The sequence below is a fragment of the Falco naumanni genome, chromosome 4 (genome assembly GCF_017639655.2).
Source record: "Falco naumanni isolate bFalNau1 chromosome 4, bFalNau1.pat, whole genome shotgun sequence".
Lineage (NCBI taxonomy): Eukaryota > Metazoa > Chordata > Aves > Falconiformes > Falconidae > Falco > Falco naumanni.
The window spans coordinates 5,965,215-5,986,224 of NC_054057.1; the positions used below are offsets into that span (position 1 = coordinate 5,965,215).

The 21,010-nt window shown below is 43.8% G+C and overlaps 1 protein-coding gene across 3 annotated transcripts in view; it reads right to left on the reverse strand.

Annotated features, from left to right (window-relative positions):
* The window catches only part of LRRC3B (leucine rich repeat containing 3B), a 47,922-nt gene extending 34,210 nt beyond the window's left edge, over positions 1 to 13,712 (reverse strand). The window contains exon 1 of one of the 3 annotated variants that reach the window (XM_040593712.1): positions 13,543 to 13,712. The gene's annotated coding sequence lies outside the window, so the exon portion shown is untranslated. Of the gene's footprint in view, positions 1 to 12,783; positions 13,020 to 13,428 lie in introns of those variants that run through there. The other 2 variants (XM_040593711.1, XM_040593714.1) reach the window with 2 other exon arrangements.
* Positions 13,713 to 21,010: the final 7,298 nt, after the last annotated feature.

Consider the following 21,010-nt stretch of genomic DNA (forward strand, 5'->3'; position numbering starts at 1 on the left):
TCTATCACTGCAACACTTGTTTAAAGAAGAATACTGCTACTTAAGCTCTTCAGTTATTTGTGGACCAGCTGTATGAAGTATCCTCCACACTCATAGACTGGTATGAGTCAATGATGCTGCAGTCAGTACAGTATCTGCTGATAGGCTAAACATTATTTCCTATGGTTGGCACTGAATGTGAAACAAAAAGGTCATACGGGCCTTTCCATACAGTGACATACATCTCCACGTGCACTATGTTTCGCAGCCAGAAATGGCAGGGCAGTCAGCTACACCACCATGGACCAGATCCCAGAGCTTCACCCCACTGCCTGGAGACCGAGGGGATGCCAGCACCTTCCCCTTACATTCCTCAGCCCTGTGCCTGCTCCATACTGGATAGTGCCAGGAACGTGTCAGACCTAAACACAGTTTTCTTCACCTGGAAAGGACAATGTCCTCTGCTGCCTGGAGCTCGCTGTGCCACATGGCCAGTGCCCACCAACAGACTCTGGGCACCTCCTGCTGCCCAGCCCTGCCAGCAGATGGGCCTGGTTCCTTCCCAAAAGAGATCAGGCCACAGAGGAGCACTGTCACATCGTGACCAGGGGTTTGAACGCTGCCAGGAACTAGGAGCCCACAGAGCACGTCTGTGCTTGCAGCACAGACACTGCTGCGGTGCCTAGTTAAGACACTTTTAACAGCAGACTCCACCGACAGCACAGCACATCTTGTACTCCAAATCTGTCCCTCTATTTCAACGTTATGAAACAGTATCATCAACTGCGGTTCAGGTATGGCTGGAAAAGAAAACGTACTAGTGCAAAAACAACAGCCCTGTCTAACATTTACAGAGTGACTTTCAGCAGAGCAGATCTCATGGGATTCCTTAAGTCTTTCCAAGCCAATTGTATAATGCCACAGGTTTTCACAAGTGCAGCTAAGGGCAGAGTTGTGCGCTCTGTATATATGATTTCTTCTATTCACTGCCAGCTGCAAGGGGTCAAACGCTGACAGAGCACAGGAGCAATTCTACATAACAACGTCGCAGAGGAAGGAAAGCACGGTCTGTGGCAGTGGCAGAGGGAATTCACTGCAAGCACAACACAACCGCTGGTTTCAAGGTTTCCCTTGAAAAAGAGGGAACAGGCAAGAAGTAAGATAGAAATGCCGTTTCCCCAGCACAGCACAGTAGGGCTGCAACACAAATTTTACCATACTTGCAAGAGGGAGCGGGGGATTTATAGGTACAATTATAAATTCTGCAAATCCTTTCCAAATGACTGTCCTTGAAGGATTGAAGCAAGATCCCAATCTCCCTGAACTAACTATGTAACAGAGCTCAGCAGGAATGAAATGCATTGTATGACTGTCACTTCTATCATTTTAAGCAGAATCTTGTTTTAGTAGCCTGTCAGATGACAAGGGTAGATATTAATTCAATAGATAATACTGAAGCCCCAGAAATAGTTATTTCAAGTATTTCTATATTGCAAGTTAGGAACAATGCTTCACTTCCCATTTGGACACACACAGTGTTCAAATCAGTATGAATAACATCCATTTTTAAGGTGTTTTCATTATGATTTTGCATAAGTCTATCATAAACTGAGACAGTATGTGCATTATGGACGTAAATCTACTGTGGCTTATACACACCTTAATCAAAGCAACTTCAGTGAGCTCAGATTTATGCAGGTTTACCTCAAGTCTTTAAATGTGAGTGAATCACAAGTAAAAAACAAAAACCAAAAACCCCCACCAGATCCACAATACTGGTGTTCCCAAAACAAACAGCAACCTAATCGCTAATGGAGACACCTCTATACAACTCTGGTCTCAGGTCTGAACCTACACACATTCCTGTGGCTCCTTCTCCTCCTAAGAATCCAGCTCCATCCCCAGAAGACCCATCTGTCAGCTCCAGGCACCTGCACTGAAAGTCTTTTGCTGTCCTGCTCCGTGTAACCCTCAGCCCACGCAACGTGTTCAGCTGGTATGTGGGTAGAGTCCTCTGCAGCCGACACCTCTAAGAGAGGGGGAAAACATGTTTCAAAAAGCAGCAGCAATGAAAAGGGAAGAAAGCAAGATAAAAAGAAAACAGTAAAAAGTTTAGGAACTGTAAACATTCTAATTACTATCCAGATATTTGCAAGGAAAATTACACAGTTTACTTTTTATTAACTTGCTACACTGCTATGCTATAGTGAAACATTTCTCCACCTTTGATTGGGAAATGAAGAGGTGCTGTACTTGTTTAAGCCTCTTGAAGACTTTTCTGGTCTGTCACCTGAGAACACCTTACCTTCTTATCTAGAATGACCATTTTCCCCTGAGAAAGGAAAAACCTATCCACCTCCCATTTCAGACCTCCTAAGCTGACTCACATCTTCTGAAACTCTTTTTCTTTGTTGTGCCAACATCTCTAATAGACTTTGTTCTTTAAACATCACTTCGCTTCAGATAAAAATTAGAACAAGGTTTTAAGAGTTCTGGGGAAGGGGGGGGGGGGGGAAAAGAAATGGCTGGGAAGTTAAGAGATTTTAAATGCACATTGCAAAATGTCACATGAGACTCCCCCACGGCTGAGAAGATTGAAACCTCACCTACCCACCCTCTCCTAAACGGTGTCACTCACTAACGCAAAAGAACTGAGCACTTCTTCCCGGTAAGGTTTTGGACAAAACCTCCTGAAGCCCTGAACCACAACCTTGAAGGTCTCCTGCAAACCACGGCAATTACAAACAACCTCGGGTCACACTGACAATATTCATGTTAAAAACTCAAATGGTGGTATTTTTGTGTGCAGTAAGCGTTAACCAAGTTTGGCGGCAGCAGCAGGTACTGAAAACATATCATCATTCCTCTTACACCTTGGACCAGCCACACATCCTACAAAGGAACTCTTTCGCAGAGGGGCTCAGCTCTTGAACAGCCTTTTAAGATGATGACTTCTGAGGGAAGCCCATTACCACTGACAGCTGTGAGCCCTTCACACAGACACCCAAAGACAGAGCTCCCGTCTGAGAAGCTTCCCTGGATGGATTAGGAAGGAGCACCAAGAATTTGCCTTCATACCAGTGTCTGTGTCTCAGCCCTGACAAACCCCTGTGCCCTGTGCACATGCAAAATGCCCGTTTTCTCTGCAAAATGCCCCCACCAGGGCTGCCAAGTAATTTAGCAAGGGTACGCTGTAGCATAAGCAGGATGTTTTATCTTTTACCACTCACCAGAGGTACAAATCTTACAGCAAATGTTTCAGCATGTCCTGGTCTTTCCGCCCTTCATCTCTGCGGATGAGCCTTCTTCCACAAGTGTTTTATCTGGTACCTCCCTGCCAGTTCCCTACAGACAGCACTTCCCTCCCATGCTGCCCCCGAGCCCAACGAATGCCAGCCCGAACTGAGGAACACCAACCTGTCACACCTGATGAATTTACAGAGGCTGGTGCGCTTGTTTGGTTCTTTTGGGGTGGATTTTTTTTTTCTGGATGGGTGAGGAAATCAATTTCCCCCTTCAAATCAACCCAGGGTCAAACCTCCCAATGAAAAGCCAAAGGCTTTCACCAACAAGGGGAACTGCAACGCAGCACAGGGATGCCAGGTGAACTCCGCAATGTCCCACAGAGCCCCTGAAGTAAAGAGGTGTGCCCTAGAGCCATGGGCTGGCGGGGCGCAGGGGCACCGTGCGGCACGAGGCTCCCGGGCAGCCTGCAGACCCCCGCTCCCCTCCGAGCGCTGCCATCGAGGCGCCAGCACCGCCGCTGCCACCGGGCAGCAGGGACCTGACCGCCAGCCCCGGCCTTGCTCTGCTCCTCATGGCAGTCACTGCGGAGCAATGCTCTCCTTCCCACACCTGAGGAACGCAGCGTTCCTCTCTCATCTGGAAAAGCACAGGCTATGGCACAGGAAGCAGGTTTCAAAAGATTTACATAGATGGGCTTCCCCCCGCCCCATTCTGGTGTGAAAATGATGAAAAGATAATATAATTACACTTATTTATATACTGAATTTGTTTTGGAAGTGAAGACACAAGAGCACTTGCTTTTAATTTCCTTTTTCCAGGTTCATTCTTCATTTACTAAGAACTATAAAAATTCTTTTGGAAAAGTAATATATTCAAGACTAATAAAATTCAAGCGCAAAATATTTTCAGAGGCAGCTTAGGTACAATTATTAAGCTGTCAAATAAAATCATCTAGTCTAAGTTATACTGGAGAAAGGACAAAGTTTATAGCTAATTTCTTAGACCGTAAGGGAACTGTTCCCAGGAGCAACCCTTCTATCCAAGGTGCTGCCAGGTAACTCCAAGAACAGTCGGGTGTATGGGCGAGAACAGCGAACCTGAGTACAGTGTCAATGCTGGCCAGCAGTCCACCGCTCACCAATCTTCCATTTTCACTACCACACTCCCCACCTCTACAGCCAGCCTACCTCTACTCACATCAAGTGACCACAGGCAGCTCGGTATCTGTAATCAAAAGCAAACATGCTTTTTTTTTTTTTTTTTTTTTTTTTTCTAGATGGCAATGGTGAACTGCACTGCCCTGATAGCTGATCCTTGGAAATTAAACCTTTCTCTGTCAGCTGTGGTATTTAAGTCACCAAAGAGGTACCCTGACAGTGACCTTTACCTGCAACTGACTGATTCAAAATGAAGAAACAGTGACATCAGAAGGGCTGAGACCAAATGTTTTCAGAGCTCCATTAGCTCCTGTATACATACATCACATGTGCAGTCACAAAGATGTCATCACTTTAAAAACATATTTATATACATATTTATATATATAAGGTATATTTATTAAACAGTCTTCTTAACCCCTTGCCTTAACTATTTTTAGAAGAAAGGTAAAAATAATATTATTTTTAAAAAAATAAATTGAGGAAATTATGGATGCATGGGAAATGGAGAAAGCTACTTGGAGTAGCCAAGTGAATGGAAGAACACACGTGGTCAGTCAGCCCCCAGCTCCACCCTGCTTTGCATCGATGCAGCTCCGTTCTGCAGCCCTGACAGCATTGTAGCTTCCCTTTATAGAAGCCCAAGCAACTACTCGGGATTCAAAAGCTGCACTCCACAGCTTCTAGAACCAGAATCTAAAACGAGCAGTTTTAGCCCACGATTAAAATTGCTTCATTAAACTAAAACAACCACCGAGGCACAGTAACTCCAGTCAACAAGACTACTTTTGGGGAGCCCACAGAAAACCAGAGCTTACCTGCTCTGCAACTCCACAGCAAAAGGAAAAAAATAAAGGACCTGTGCAACCTGCAGCATCCTCATTCACCTCATGTTTTTCTAATGATCTCCCAGCTAACTCCAACATCCATAAACTTTTTAAAGCAATTTACTCATCACCAAAGCATTGCTTGCCGAGTTGTGCATGCCACAGTGAAAAAAACCAAGATGTCAGTGCATGAAGCTGACGCTGCATGGAGAGAGCTTCTCTCAGGGAAGGCCAGGTTCTTCTGTGGTGAAGGGACAGAGCCTGTAAAGTATGTTTGTGGTGCGGTGATACAGTGCACAGAAAGTCCAGATTAGAATGGTATTTTTATATAAACTAATCTTGACATTAATGCAAAATATATTTTATTGAATCAGACCGCAGGTCGGATCTCATATCAAGACAGATCCCCAGCACAACAGCTTTTTGTAATGCAAAATATAAACACGCATCTGTGAGCCAAAATCAGTGGCAAAGGTGTAATAGCAAACATCCCTATGGCGAGCTTGTAAGAAACAGCCATCCTCAGACAACAAAGACTGAATGCGAGAGGGTACATCAATTATTGCTGCACAAAGCAGATCAAAAGAACAGCACACAGCTGATACGTTCATAGTTGTTCATGCAGCATGAAAATGAGAAGGGCTGAGATGATATTAGACAATACAACAGCATGCAGTCAATTTTTAACAGATTCACGCAAATTATTCTTTTTTTTCCTCAAACCAAGGGAAGTTGCAATGCTACTGACACTGCACAGTTGACTGTTGATCTTCAATGTGTTAAAAAAAAATCTGTTATAATTAAGGAATTGCTTGGCCTCTGTCCATTTTGTTCCACACTGCTGCCTCACACTTGTTTAAAGAACTGAGAAAATTTGTTGAAAATGTGGCAGATAGTGGGAAAAAAAAAAATGTTAGGCTTGACTGGTTCAAATTAGGCGGTATTTGTACAGATGGAGCACCTGCCGTGACTGGCAAGAAGAACAGTCATGTCGCTTTGCAAGAAAAGTTTTTGGATCGAAAGTTATTGAAATACCATTTGTATCCATCAGGAATTTTATCTGAGCCAAAGATTTAGGTTTCTTACATGTCTAAATCCTGTCATCTCCTACTCCAACAAAATAACTATTTATGCATGAGAACTGCCAATAAGCATACCATGTAATTGATGAAAATGATGAGCAGAATACATATACAGTGTCTTCTGTCAAAGGGCAAAAACCGTGACAGCTTCTGGAAACAGAATGACCAATACATTTTCTTAACAAAAACTATTAACCCTTCAATGACAACAGTCTGCCTAAACCCAAGAATGGGATCAGAAATCTGGTCTGTAGGGACATGACATCTCAGATTTCCAGCCTCAATACGCGTTTACAGGGAAAGGATTACCCATTTACTGTATGCTGTCACCCATGTGCTGCTTTTAAGTCGAAGCTGATATGTTCTTACTCTATTTGAATGGGTGTGCCTCAGTTATTTGCTGCGTGCAAGAAGTGACAAGTGAAGTTCTAAGAAATACTGTGATCCCATGTTTTCAGAGTTGCTTCACTCTATGTTTGAAGATCCTAGAAAACAACAATTTCCCATTCCTATCCCACTCTATAATGTGATGTAGACCATTTTATTTGAAACAGTTTGGAATCTCTCCACTTTAAAAAAAGAGGAGATATCCTTGCAGCAACAGAGTGAAGATCGATACTCTTATCTACAGAACATGTCCAGGCACACCCACGGAACCACAAAATCCAAAAATGAGTACTAAAAAGCAGTTCCCATCTGATATGTGCCTTCCCTTTTAGTGCCTGTGAAGACTGGGACCGACACATATTCACGAGCAGTAATACTCTACTACAAATTTTGTTAAAAATAGACTGTTCAAAAGTCACCAATTCTCATCTCAATGGTTTGGTGTCAATAAAGCTGAAAAGAAGGGCAGAAAGGACGTTCAGAAATACTGTCAGACTACTTAAAGGATGCAGTGGCAGTTGTACTATTAACTTCATTTCAGGAGAAAAGAACCAAGGGTAATTCTCTCTTTCAACAATAATAACAATAAATTATGTTTAATAATAAATAGGAATCAACATACACTTTAAAGATCATTTACAGTACATCCAGGGGAAAAAACCCAACCCAAACCCAAAAGCCAGACTGCTGTAAAGACTGACCCCTGGATTTACTGATTCCCAGCCTTGTGAACGCTCTTCTGCCTTTGAGTATTTTTGTTCTTCTGGAACTCCTACATTTGCACATATTGATTCATTATTTTAGTTCTGGGCAAATACCAGTTTTGCCTAGATGGAGGAAGGTATAACAGAAATCACCATTTCAAAATAAAACTTCAGATTAAACAAACCATTACAGAATCTGTTTTTAGAAATACATGAAAAGGTTTTTTGGTGTTTATTTGGGGTTTGTTTAAGGTAAGAGTGCATTGAAAACAATACACAAATCCTGCCACATGAAGAATTAAAAATAATTTAAATGGAAGTCTAAATAGATAGTGTGAATTTTCATTACCCAACAGAAATAAAAATGGGTAAAAAAGTCAAGAATTAAAACTTATTTTGGTTTTATAGTTCATAAGCTGAAGTTTCATCAGTAAGATAAATAACCACCATTGCTTGCTTAACCACATATGACCTAGCAAGCAACTTCACATGTTTTTGTTGTAGCTCGTCTTCTAAGTGGAAGAAGTACTTGACTTTGTTTTTAAAGGAGGAGGAGTACTTGCAGGAACTCAACACTGTACACCCAGTGCTTTTATTTCTTTTTAATTATAATGCCTTTTCAATTGCAAACAGCATAGATTCATCTGAATGTCCACCAAAGGCTTCACCCTTTGGCTGCAAATTATTCACATGCACATAAGTATGTATGCTTTGTAAGTATTACAAAAATACATTGCATGAAGCAAATTCTGCCAAAGCAATACACATCTGTAATCTAGGTGAGGGTAAACAACCCCCACATGCTTTTCACCTGTCCCTCTAACTCCCAGCACAAGCACAGTAAATACTCAAGTTGTTCTAGCACTCTAATGAAATGCTGAATACTTACGAATTTTACATACAAAATACCTTTAGTTACTACAGTCGCAAAAGTATGAAAACCAGTTTTGATAAACTGCAAAAAAATACTCCTTTTAAAATCAATGGTATTATTTGTTGGAGGAAAAGTTAACTTTCACTGCAACTTTGACAGAAGGGAAAATGATAATGCCATTAAAACTAACACCATCCGCAAAGTATATCTCTTAAGACGGCTTACCACTAAGGCATGCCACCTTTAAAAACACATGCCCTATTAAATGAGGTTGTGCACCCAAAGGATGAAGCAGGAACATGTAACGACCCCTCAGGAAAACACCCTGCATCAGGCTTCCACAATTTGAGTAGAATACAGGTAGGTTGTTATGTAAACACTGCAATATATGGATTTATACTGATAATATTTTCCAATTGAAAACTCCATGGAAATTTTAAATCCATCCCCTGCCCCTCTGATCCCTCCCTGTTCACCTTCTACTTTCTTTATGCATTGTTTCCCTTCCCTAACTTTTTTTTTTATTGTTTGTCTCTCCTTTTACTGTCACTTTATAACCAGACTTTTCATTTATTGTTCCTTAAATAATTAAACAGTCTCCATTTGCTTTCCTGCTTACAAGCCAGAGTAGCATCCTATTTATGTGCTATCAGTCACTTCTACCACCTTTCACTTTCTCCTGTTATCGTATCTTTATAGTACTATCTGGCAGGCAGAGATCAACTTTTTTCCTCTTCTCAAAGGGTAAGTCAGCAGCTTTATGAAACTGCTAGTCATGTAGGACAAAACACACACTAGATAGCTGAACTGACCCTGAAAAGTAGAGGTAAACCTTAATCAAATACATCAAGATCTGTAGTGGCAATTTTCATCTCTGTTTATGTAAAAAATCCCATTACCCAGTTCTATGTATCTCTGAAAAGGCTTTTACCAGCCCTGTTTACTTTGTTACCTCCTTTCTGCCAGTGGAGTTGAGATACAAAAAGCCAAGTTCAATCCCTCAGCAACGCTTCTAGTCCCACTCAAATCAACAAAACCATCTTCTCTCAAGTCCCGTGGCACAGCAGGGAGCCGAGCCAGAGGGCTACGGTGCAACCCCACCGACCCCTTCATCCTTTGGGAAGTCAAAGTACCCCGTTCAGCCACTATCTTGCTCCTTGCTGTCCTTCACTTTCCCCCCACTCCGAGGGCATCTGTCCTTCTTCATCTGTTCCCATTTCCCTCTTTCTCTTTTTTTCACCCCTATAAAAGTTCATACCTTCTCCAGAGAGACACCTCATTTTAATTCAGCTCCCATCACCTTTTCCTTGCTGATGGAAAGCAGAACTCTGGAGGTACGCTGATCCTTATGGTAAAAGGCTTTTCCCACATCCACTGGTGAAATCAGTGCAGAAAGAAGCTAATTAGACAAAAATAAAAACCTGCTTGCTGAAGGAACTCAATAGAGCATTTAAATATCCAGGGGGAGAGGAATAAAAGTTACTTGCTTGTTCGGTAGCAGTAAGCATTGTGTTTGTTCTTCAAACTAGGTCTCACTGTAAAACCAGCCAGCGCCGGCCACAAATGCCGCTTAGCCTCCAGGGGTAAGCAACGCAAGCCATCAATGGCAAGCACGGACACAGACACCAATTACCCACAGAAATCTTCATGAAGCAGGAGCACACATCTTTAACCATTGTGAAATACAGAGATCCTCCTCCACAGTGGGTTTGGCAACTGTTTATCTAAAACGTGAGCTCAGACGAAGCAGTGAGTAAAATCAATACCACATCATACTGCTTTTTCTCTGGGATGCACCCACAAGTCCGTTGCACATCCAGACTAACAAACTGCACCAGAACGATGGAAGCACAGAAACTTCTTTATTAAACGAGCTGGATTAAAACTAAAAGCACAGATTTACATTCACCAGAACAACTCTAAATTTGATGCTACTTCACCCACTGCACATTGGATTTAAGAGTAGAAGGCACATCTATTTAAAAATACTTATTGAATACGCTGATAAGTTTCTGAATCCTTATTGCTTGTAGTTTCTGTAGACATACTGACGTTTGATTCATACCGGCACTGAAGTGCTCTACCAAAGCTGCACTTTCTGGAAGTTACTTTTAGTAAATAAAATAATATTTAAAACAGCTTAGCCAAACAAACCAAGGTAAATGCTACATATTCCATGAACTCAAATAATTTATCCTTGGCTCACAATAATATAATTTTGAAATAAGGTTCTGTTTAGCATTATTACAAGTTTCTAAATTTCATAGCTCCATAAGAATTTTCTCTAAATTTACAAACAATTTTTACTGCATGAAGTAGAATTGTAAAGATTATTTTACTAGCCACAGAACACTAATTTAAGCTGCATTCTTACATGAGGCCTGATCCAAAGACCACGTATGCAGATGACAAGGACAGTAGCTACATATAAATCCTCTAAGTCATCACAAACGCAATATTCTACTCCAAGAAAAAGTACCGTCCTTAGTCCATCTTCTTATTAACTGAAACGGTAACAAGTATTTCTACACCTATTCCTGCTTGCTTAAATTATTCATGTCATTAAAAAAGTTTAAAATCTTCCTGCCAGTGAACCATGTATCCCTTGTGTTACCCTCATAAATATTCCTAGCGAAGAGACAGGAAATATCCTTAAAAGCAAGATTCAGAAGTACCGTATTATTTAACTGAATATCTAAAGGTGTGTTTGCAATGAAGCAATAGATTTTCTCTGGGTTTAGACACCCAAACTAGCACTTCTGAGTAAGGCTGAATTTTATAAATTTATAAATTGGAGGTTATTTCTCGAGCTGATGTATGCGTTTGCTCTGAAGTTACTCTAACGCAGCTTCAGTGTGAGCAGGAGGAGCTTCCTAACTCCCAAAAGATTCGAAATACGGACCCCGTAAAGCACATGGAAGAGACAAATCACAAATGTCTTTAAATTAAGCCTTGCTGTAAATGCATCTGTGGCAAAGCTCGCATCGACTTTATTAGCACAGGACCGGATCCAGAGCATGAACTTATATACTTATTAAATGATATTTCTTTTTCAATTAATCTCTCATTTGAGGCAAACCACGCTGATTCTTGACAGTTGCAGGTATAACCCTCCTTCTCATTTACTGAGGCCCTGATCTCCTTCAACTCATCCTAAGGCAATGGAAAACTACAATTGCCCACAGCAGTTCATCTTAGCTGGACTGAACTAACTCAGCGCAAATTTTACAGCAGACCTCCGGGAAGGCAAGATCAGGGCTCAGAGCTCCTGTCAGCAATAGCTGAAAAACTGGAAGAGATCTGGACTTAAACCCAAGTTCTTCTCCTACTGACATCAAAAACCTCTCAGTAGCGCCAATGGGCACATCCCCACATAGTGCCGTACAGTGGAATTATCTCACAACGGGCCCAATCCTGCTATCTTGAGTCGTCAGAACGTTACCTGTAGGAGTAATCCCACAGAAACCCATGGCAACTCGCACCAGTAAGTGCTGCAGAATCAGCTAAGCGATCACACTTATGATTAATTCCAAACAATTTTACCATTTCAAAACTAGAAAATCCGACTCTGAACATAGTGAAGGTCTGACAAACCAGTTCACTCTACAGCTTAAATACTTTCTTCCTCTCTAAATCAAAATAGAAGCCCATTGCGTGCCTGTCCTTTTTAATTAAATTACTAAGAATAATATCAACGGGTAAGTCATACAAACACTGTGGTGGTCTGTATCCAAGCCTTCAAGCTACTGCTTTCAGCAGGGCGTGATGCACGCCTCGCAATTTAAATGTACAAATTATTAGACAGGTTGACACAAGAAGAAATTGTTGCCGGTTATTTTTCAGCATTCAGGTAAGGCTATCCAGTTTTTGCCTTGAAAAGTACTCATCTTCCTTTCCTTGCCAAAAACCTTATTTTTAAAAATAGTTACAATAATCTCAAAAGCATTAGCTTATTTTGTCATTTTCAGAGATATACATATATGTAAATATCTCCGGGCTGACACCTTTGAAAGGAGTACTAAATGCCGTTTGCCTGGCTTTCATTCTGACTCTTGAAGTAGTTTGTTTATTCATGTTTTTCGTTATTTGGTTGGTTTTATTCTGTATTCACACCGTTTCTGCTGTCCAGGGACATTCCGAGAGACTGGGTGATAAGCTGCAGCCTGAATCACTTTGCGATTTCCTAAGAGATACTCTGAAATCTCCTGAATTTTGAAGGCAGAAGCCAAGAAGGATTAAAAAACAAAATCCCGCTGGCACATCAGAGACATTTCCCAAATTTTTGGAGAGGGAAATTCTGGAGGTGCAGATGGCCGGGAAGGCGAGAGAAGAGCCTGCGGTTTCTGCGCACACAGAGCACCCGGTACCCGCGCACTGCGAGCGACCGCCGCATCCCCCCGCGGGCGCTACCGTGGCGGCCGTGCCCTGCCCGGGGCCCCGCCGGTCCCCGCCGAGCGCCAGCGCCGCCCCCACGGTCCCGCCCGGCTCCGGACCGGGCAGGGGGCGGCCCGAAGCGGTGCAGCTCACCTGGGCGCAGCGGGCGCCGCCGCTGCCATTTGTTGCTCGCGTTCGGAGCGAGCTGCCCTCTCCTCCCCATGGCAGCCACCGCCGCCCGCTCCGCAGCAGCTGGTCCCTGGTAGGTGTCAACGTGGAAAAATCCCACCGCAACGCACGCGGCGCCTTCCCACCGCTGCCGCCTCCGCGCCCCGGCCGCCGCCCGCACCATCAGCGCGACCCCCGGCAGCCCGCCCCGCACACGGCCGGGGGCGCCGCCGCCGGGCAGACAGGGGCGGATGGGGGTGCGCTTTCCTTGCCCCCTCGTTTTCTGATGCCGCCCCGCTACGGGATCGGGGGGCGCGAGTCCCAAATCCCTCGTTTGCTCCCAAGCGAGGGGGTGGCAGCCCCCCCCCCCGTAGCCTCTGCCTCTTGATTCCCTCCCCACCCCGCCGCTGCCTCGGCGCAGCCCCGACCCCGTCACCCACCAGCACTCACGGGGCGCCGGCGGCTTCAGAGCACGGCGCGGGGGAGGCGAGGGGGTACCCCGGCTGGCCCTCGCCCATCAGTGCTGGGCCAGGTGGCACGGCACGGCACGGCGGTAGCGGCAGCGCTGCCCACCTCCCTCCCTCCGTCCCCGTCGAGTTTCCTCCCGGCGCTCCCGGCCCCCCAACTCACATCGCGGAGCGGCGCTTTCCCGCAAAACTTCGCGGCGTGTCGCCGCTGGGGCTCGGCGCGGCTCGGCTCGGCTCGGCCCGCGCCCCAGCGGCGCAACAGGCGGCGCAGCCTCACCTGGCGCGGGGCCGCCGCGCCATGGGAGCGCCGGGCGGAGGCGCCGGGCGGAGCCTGCCGGCGGCGGGGCCCGGGCGCAGCCACCGCCCGCCAGCGCTGCTGCCTGCGCCGGGCGCGGGCCGGGCGGCTGTGCCTGCCGCGCCGCGCTGCCTCCTGCCCCTGCGCTGCGGCTGCGGGCGGGCGGGCGGGGAGGAGGGAGCGGGGCGGGGAGCAGGGGAGGAGGAGACTTCCCTCCCGCTCCCGCGGCACGGCGGGGAGGCGCCCCCCGCGAGCGGCGATGCCGCCCGTGCCTCCGCGGGACCGGTGTCGGCTCCGCGCCCCCAGCCCCGGGGCAGAGTCGGGGCCGCCCCGGCCGCGGCTGGTGCCGCGCAGCGCCCGTCAGTGCCCGCGGGGAGCCCCGTCCCTGCCCGCGGCGCGGCGCTGCCCGGCGGCTGCCGGCTGCCCCCGCGGCGCACGGAGCGGGGCGATGGCTTCGCCGATCGGGATGAGAGGCGCTCCCCGCCCGCCCGGCCGTCCGCAGTACTTGATCTGGCGAACTTGCTGCTGCAGGGGTTTTGCTGCAGTAGGGGAGCTCACCCTGCGCCCAGCCCCACCAGCCCCTTGCACTGGTCTTGCGTGGAACCAGTTGCTCAGACCCTGCGCTGGGTCTACCGTGATTCTGGCTGGGGTGGCTTTCTGCTCTGAGAAGTGCTTCTGTGAAACGTGCCACGTTGCAGCAGTGGCACGGACTGCCAAAGCCGAAGCCAGGCTTGAAGGAACATCACCAGGCGGTCGGTTGGCTCTCCCAATGAAACATGCGCTCCCTGGTGTACTTTTCTACTCGGGCTCTGTGAAGTTAATGCTCTGTTTACCTCGTGCAGCCAAGGGTTCCGTTGCCTGTCTCCGGCTGAGAGCACCTGGGTAGATGGGTTTCAGAAAGATTCGCCTTTGCTTGGTAGCTGGTTTGCATTAAAAGTGAAAGCCGCTGAAGGTGCTACGTGGAACAGAAAATGAATTGGCTGGGATTTCCTTGGTGGTTTTTTTGGCCTCTAACGATACAAAACTGTTTTGTCTCCACACAGGCCATAGTTAAAAAGAAACTGCTGGGTCAGAAGGACCAGCTGTGTGCTGGTCTTTTTTTTTTTTTTTTTTTTTTTTTTGAGGGAGCGGGGAGAGGCAGGGAGAAGGAAAAACATGCAACATACACTGCTAAATGCCATTCTCCATCATTAAACCTCAGTCCTGGGAGTCTCTACCCAAGAAAATACTTACGTCCCTGAGTAATGTCTGAGTCACATCGGCAAGATAATGTAGGACCAGGTCTTTTTATTCCATCAAAACCTGCTTTTTTCCTCCTAAGAATATTTGCAAACTGGCTCACACACACTTTTATGTATGCCTATCATTTTATATTCTTATTAGTATAAGAGCAAATAGAAAATATGGAGAAACTTGATAAAAATCACTTTTGACGGTTCCTTACACATTCCTTACGCTGACTGACTCAACCCAGCTTTGAAGACATAATCAGTTAAAAAATAAAAATTTAGTATATGAGCATGCATTCCTGTTGACAGTGTGTTGTGTTACAAGTCAGTGACCAGAAGAAGCCATGACTGGACTGCCAGCCCTGTACTATTTGCAGTGGGAAATGATTTTCAGGCTTTGTGAGTTTTATTCCTTTAACTGAAACTGACTCAGATTCACTTTCAGGCAGTAGAAAAATATTAATCATTGCTGAGAACCCAAAATCTAATGTGCAGGAACCATTTCTTCAAATTCAGCTTGTGTTTGTATTTTCACTGTTCAGCAGATAGGCATCTGACAACTGGGTATAGCATCTAGGATGGATGCATTTTGTTGCTCATACCCACAATACACAATAAGACAAGCATCACAAACCTCCTTGGAGTGACTTGCTGCTGTTAAATATTTTCTTAATGAAAAAGAAGATTAGTAGATCTGCTTTCCATTTGGTTCAACAGTACAGAAAAAAAGAAAGTTTATTTGATTAGATAAAAATGGATGGCTTCCAGCAGTAATTTCCCTTTAAAACTGAACCTCCAGTTGTACTTTGTGGAATGAACCATTTGCATAGTTAAATATCATAACAATATAAGGGAAGGCTGGTCTTAGCTTGCATAACTTAGCTTACCGCATTAGCCGTGATGTTACTCATCCTATTGATTTAAGTGTGATTGCCTGTGTTAAGGCAAAAAGAACCTCACAAAAGATAGAAATACTTATTTTTCCTGTTGAAATTGCAGCTTCCAAAAACTTTTTGGCCAGCTGCACATGAGTAGCTGGTTTGGAGGTTTGTATTCAAAGACTCACTCCTGAGAGCAGCTAAGCATCTATAACTTCAGCTGAAATTAACGGGTGTTTAATGTATCTTTGAAAAGGAGAAGAAAGGTGTGTTTTTTCTGGGGAAAATTACTGTGAAGGGATGCATAGCTACTTGCTGTTAAAAATGTCACAGATTTTTAAGAACTGAAATACAGCTGATGTCATGCCCGCCCCTCCCCCCCCCCCCCCCCCCCCCCCCGCCGGCTGTGTGTGTAGTAGAAAATATATTCTAGGTAAAAAAAACCTTCTTAGCTCCATGAACAAACCCACTAGCAGATTTGCTTATTAGCTTATTGGCATCACATGTCCATTTTGCAGAAGTAGAAGTGAAAGGATTAGTCCTTTGTTAAGAAGGAGTGTAAGTTTAAAGGAGAAGGAGAAGGTCATTTGGCTGCCCTCAAATAAGAAAGCAACTGTTAATACTTGCTGACTTTTACACATAGTTCTGCAAATTAGGGAGCATAAATAGGTGATACCAGATGGTTCTTAAATTTACCTCATAAAATAATTTTAATAAGTGTTCATAAATATTAAAGGCCCCAGTACTAACAACCTTTACACAAATTATTTTTTCTAATGCAAAACCCCCTACATAATTCAGCCAGACTATGACTAAGGGTCATTCATACAAATAAGGCTTTACAGGATTGGATCCTTAAAAATTTATAAACATCAACAAAATACTTCAATGGCTAAATTAAAGAATCATCTGGTACCATCTATTCCTTTAAGCTTCCCAGATATTAATAACTTTGTATAAAAATCAGTGCTGAGATAAATTGAGTGACCTTACTAGAGGATCAATTCTTTTCATAGCCAACATTAAAGAACTAAATCTTGCAACGGTCTTACTCTAGCAGCATGTGCTTAGGAGTTTAGAGGGAATATTTCTTCTGTTCATGGGCCAGAGCGTGACTTTTTTTGTAAAGACAGTGCAAACACATGTCATTCTCCTTGGGATTACTCCATGATCAAAGGGAGGACACACACAGGGCCTGAAGCAGCAGTTTGCGTTGAGCCACAAGAGCAGCAAAAAGTATGAATTTTTGCATCCTGGAAATACTAAACCCCACACAAACTACAGTGTTCACACTGTAGCCATATTCCTAAATTGGACACCTGCTTCTGCTGTTCCTCTGTGCTTGATGGTGCCAAGAGTCTTCATGCTCCTCTCAGCCCATAGGTACTGCCACTGTATGTGTAGGTGATGAGGTTTTGCCCCAAGGAGGCTAATAATGGAGAAGAGCCATCTTTGCAGAGGGCCAGTACAAATCCTTTGTGTCTCTTAGTCTTGCTTAAGCCCTGTGCTAGCAATGTGCCAACCATCTTGATTTCTAAGCACTGCAACTCTCACAAGGGTTTGAAGACTGGGGTTTAACCACTTTCTTCAAAAAGTACCCTTAGCTTCTGTTTTCCTGTATTTGGCAGGTTCTGTCATTTTGAAAGACCTTTCTAGTTTTGCACATAGTCCCTTTTCTTCATAGTGAAGAGTTGCACGGTATTATAGAAGAGAGTTTCTGTTTTAAATAACAGAAAATCCTTCGACAGTCAATAATTCATCTCTGAAAGAGAAACAGTGGTTGTAAATAAGCTCAACTAGTTCAGCTTATACTCCACCTAGCTCTGATTTAGAGAAAAATGTAAGTAGGGAAGTATATTTTTCTGCTATGCACCATCCATTACTTGAAATTAGTGTTTGGGGCTTCTGACAAAACAGCATGCATTTCTGGTATACTTCAATATTAGAAAAAGAACTGGAGAATAAATATATATAATGCTAGTCAAAACAGGCTAGTGGAAGTTAGGTCTTGTCAGACACACTTGTGGAATTTTTGGCTATTTAGAAGATTTATATAAAAGATAACAGGACTGCATGAGAATAGCAGCGGTATTGATAGGACATACTTGGATTTCTGGAAGGCAGTCGACTTAATTCTACATAACGTTATGATTTCAAGTCTTGCATTACATGGAACTAACAGGTCACCCATTACAAGGATTAAGAAGTGTCTCACTGACAAATTTCAAAACGTAGTCTTTTAATGGGGAGGTTTCATTCAATGTGGGGAGCTTTCCCAAGCAGAATCGGAAACAATCTTCACCTAACTTTATTTTATATTGGTTTCAGCAATCCAGGCCTTGAGATAGAATCTTTGCTTTAAAGGCTTGCATGACACAATGTATTTTAGCACAGTAAATAAAGAAGACACATTACTTCTGCAGTGATTTGATTTGGCTAAATGATCACTGTCCAACAAGCAGCACACCAAATTCATTTTACTACAGTCAAATGCAAATTAATACCTCTGGGAGCCAAAAGCTTGTAGGAACGGACACTAGCTCAGAGAGCAAAGACTCAGGGAATGATAAAAAGTGATTACTCTAGACAATCACCCTTAACACGAGATCTCAGTGCAATGCTGTGGAAAGGACTCTGCACAGTCCTTGCATGTTTCAAAATCATCAGGCACAGTTCTGGTGCCTGCACTTTAAAGAAGATGAGAAAATACTGGAGAAAATGCAAATACTTTGCGAATCAAGCACAAGTCTCGGAGACAGGAGGCCTAAAGAGCTGGACATATTTCACTTGCTCAAGAAAAGGATGAGAAGATACAGGGAAAAGATAACAGATAGTGGTGAGCTTTTTCACTCTTGCTGACAAAAGCACAACTAAATCCAGTGACTGGAAGTTTAAGGTGAGATGCAATCAACCTTGAAATCAGATGCAATTTCCTAGCAGTAAAGGTAATTAAACTCTGTAAAAGCTTACAAAGGGAGGTGGTGCACTCACCGTTGTGTGATCTTGTCCTAAAAACTGGCTGTCTTTCTTAAATATGGGCTTTACTTCAGCTTCTGGGAGAACCTCTAATGGACTGAGCAGCCTCAAACAGGGAGGGAAGGACAGTCACGTCAGGCTAGATCCCTTGGTGATCCCTCTAGTCTTGCATCCATTAGAATGATGTATCTGTGCGACTTCTTATATTACGGCTGAAGCAAGGTGCCTTGAATTGTACCCTGCCCTCTCAGACGTTTGCAGGTTGGCTCTGAGGTAATGAGTATAATCAAATCCCGCACTTGAGAGCTCCGGCTGGCTGCCTGCAGCGGGGAGGAGGATTCCCTTCTCCACTCCTCCCAGAAGATATTTGGCCTCATATATTCTGCAGTAGATTTTTGCCTTCCCTTGGAGCATGTATTATTTATTTTGCTGTAGCCAGGAAGAGAGTAAACCAATGAAGAAAATAATCTTAGACATCTGATTCTTGGGTCTGAATTCAGCCAAGTCCAGGAGCAGCAGAGATTTTTCTAGCTCAGATTGGCAAAGAGGTTGATTTTTTGCATGTATTGTTTCTGTGATTGTCTGGACATGTCATGCCTAATCAGTTCTCAAGTACTGCAAGGTTCTCAGGTACTGCTTTGGGCACATAAGTTTGGTTTCTCAAGGACTAAAACACGGCTAATGAAATAGCTATCTCAGCTATGAGGTACATGTACAACATTTAGTAGCCACCGATCCTCAGGATATCAGACTAGACAATCTAATGATCTCTTTTGACCTTAAGTTGTGAGGAATGTAAAGCTTGTCCCAACCTAATAACAGCCCCTACTTTTCCAGGGCCTCCCAGGAATGCAGGTGGTTACAACACGAGTCACAGGCACCAAACAATCTCCAGTACCACTGGTCAGAGAGAGACAAACTCATGGAGAATTCAAAAACTTCTCAGAGGTGTCTACCTTTAGCAAGAGAGGTGGCCTCACAGTATCCACCATCGATAGTCCCTTTCTGCCTACACTGATGGGACAGGACTGCAGGACAACCAGACAGCTTGGACATGGAGAAGCCCTGTTCAAAGCAGGTTTCTGAAGACTTCCAGCTCTTAGCTATGAGGCGTTTCATCCTTGTGACAGGTGAGGGTGCTCAGCATCCCTGCATGAGAACTCAGATATTTAACACCCTCTCTGGCAAAACATTCACAAAGGCAGGCACCATGATGTTTTGGTGTGGTTGCAACGTCCAAGTGGCTCCATCTGGAAAGTCCTTACTGAATAAACGTAAGTTCCTCTTTGTAGACTAACATGACTAGTGATAATTTGTTTTTAACCTCTTACCCAGAGAGTCATCAGACTGATGAAACAAGACAGAAAGCACGTACATGTATCATACCAGCACAGATGCACATCTCCATGACTTATTGCCTCTGAATAATATAATTTTAAAACGAGTGTTGTGTTAATCATATATAAGTGTAATGAATAGTGTGACATTGCAGATTATTCATAAATAAAATGACTAAACCATGGTATTACAGATCCCCAAAATGTTTGCACCTGGCAGCCTACACGAACGTAGTAGGTACAGCTTCATATAATGCTTTTCATCCAGAATTGGGGATACTTTTTGTTGCTGCAGAGTGGGAGGAAAGGACACATTATAGCCTCAGCTCACCCAGATACTCTTCTCGGTTTAGATTTATCACAGATTTCTTTTACACCCCAGTTTTATTTAAGAAATGGGATTGTCCCATTGAGTGTATGTATAGACTGCAAAGGAGGTTTTCCAAAGAAATCCTCTATTGCATAATTCTTGCTGTCATTTTTCATAGCTAAATGCAAAAAAAAATAGTTTTCATAAAGAATCATTGTTTTTGATGGGACATACAAGAAGCAACCGGCACTATCTCAGAAGCAGTTTGCAGGGTGTCTGGACAGAAAATGAGAAACTTTGGGGGATTTATTATCTTTGTGAAACAGAAGAAAAAGATTGTAAAAAAGTAATCTAGCAACAACTAACAATAACGTAACATTCCAGCCGTCTGAGACCTGGACATCTGAGACACTGTTCAGATGATATTGAAGATATTTCTTACTTTATGTACAGTATCACAAGGACTTACAAGAACTTGATTGCCCTGGAAGAAATCACATGGTACCCAGGTTCTTTTATTTTGAGCCTTTCAAAATAATCAACTTGATTGACTAGTTTGATTTTAAAAATTATGTCTGTTATTGTTATGTAGAAACTGTTAGCCAAATTCACTGGGATTTTGTGTGTGTTTACTGAACATACATATTTTGCGAAATATTTACATGGTATTTTACATTAATAGAATGAGAAGTATAATGTGCACCAAAAAAACTGCCAACC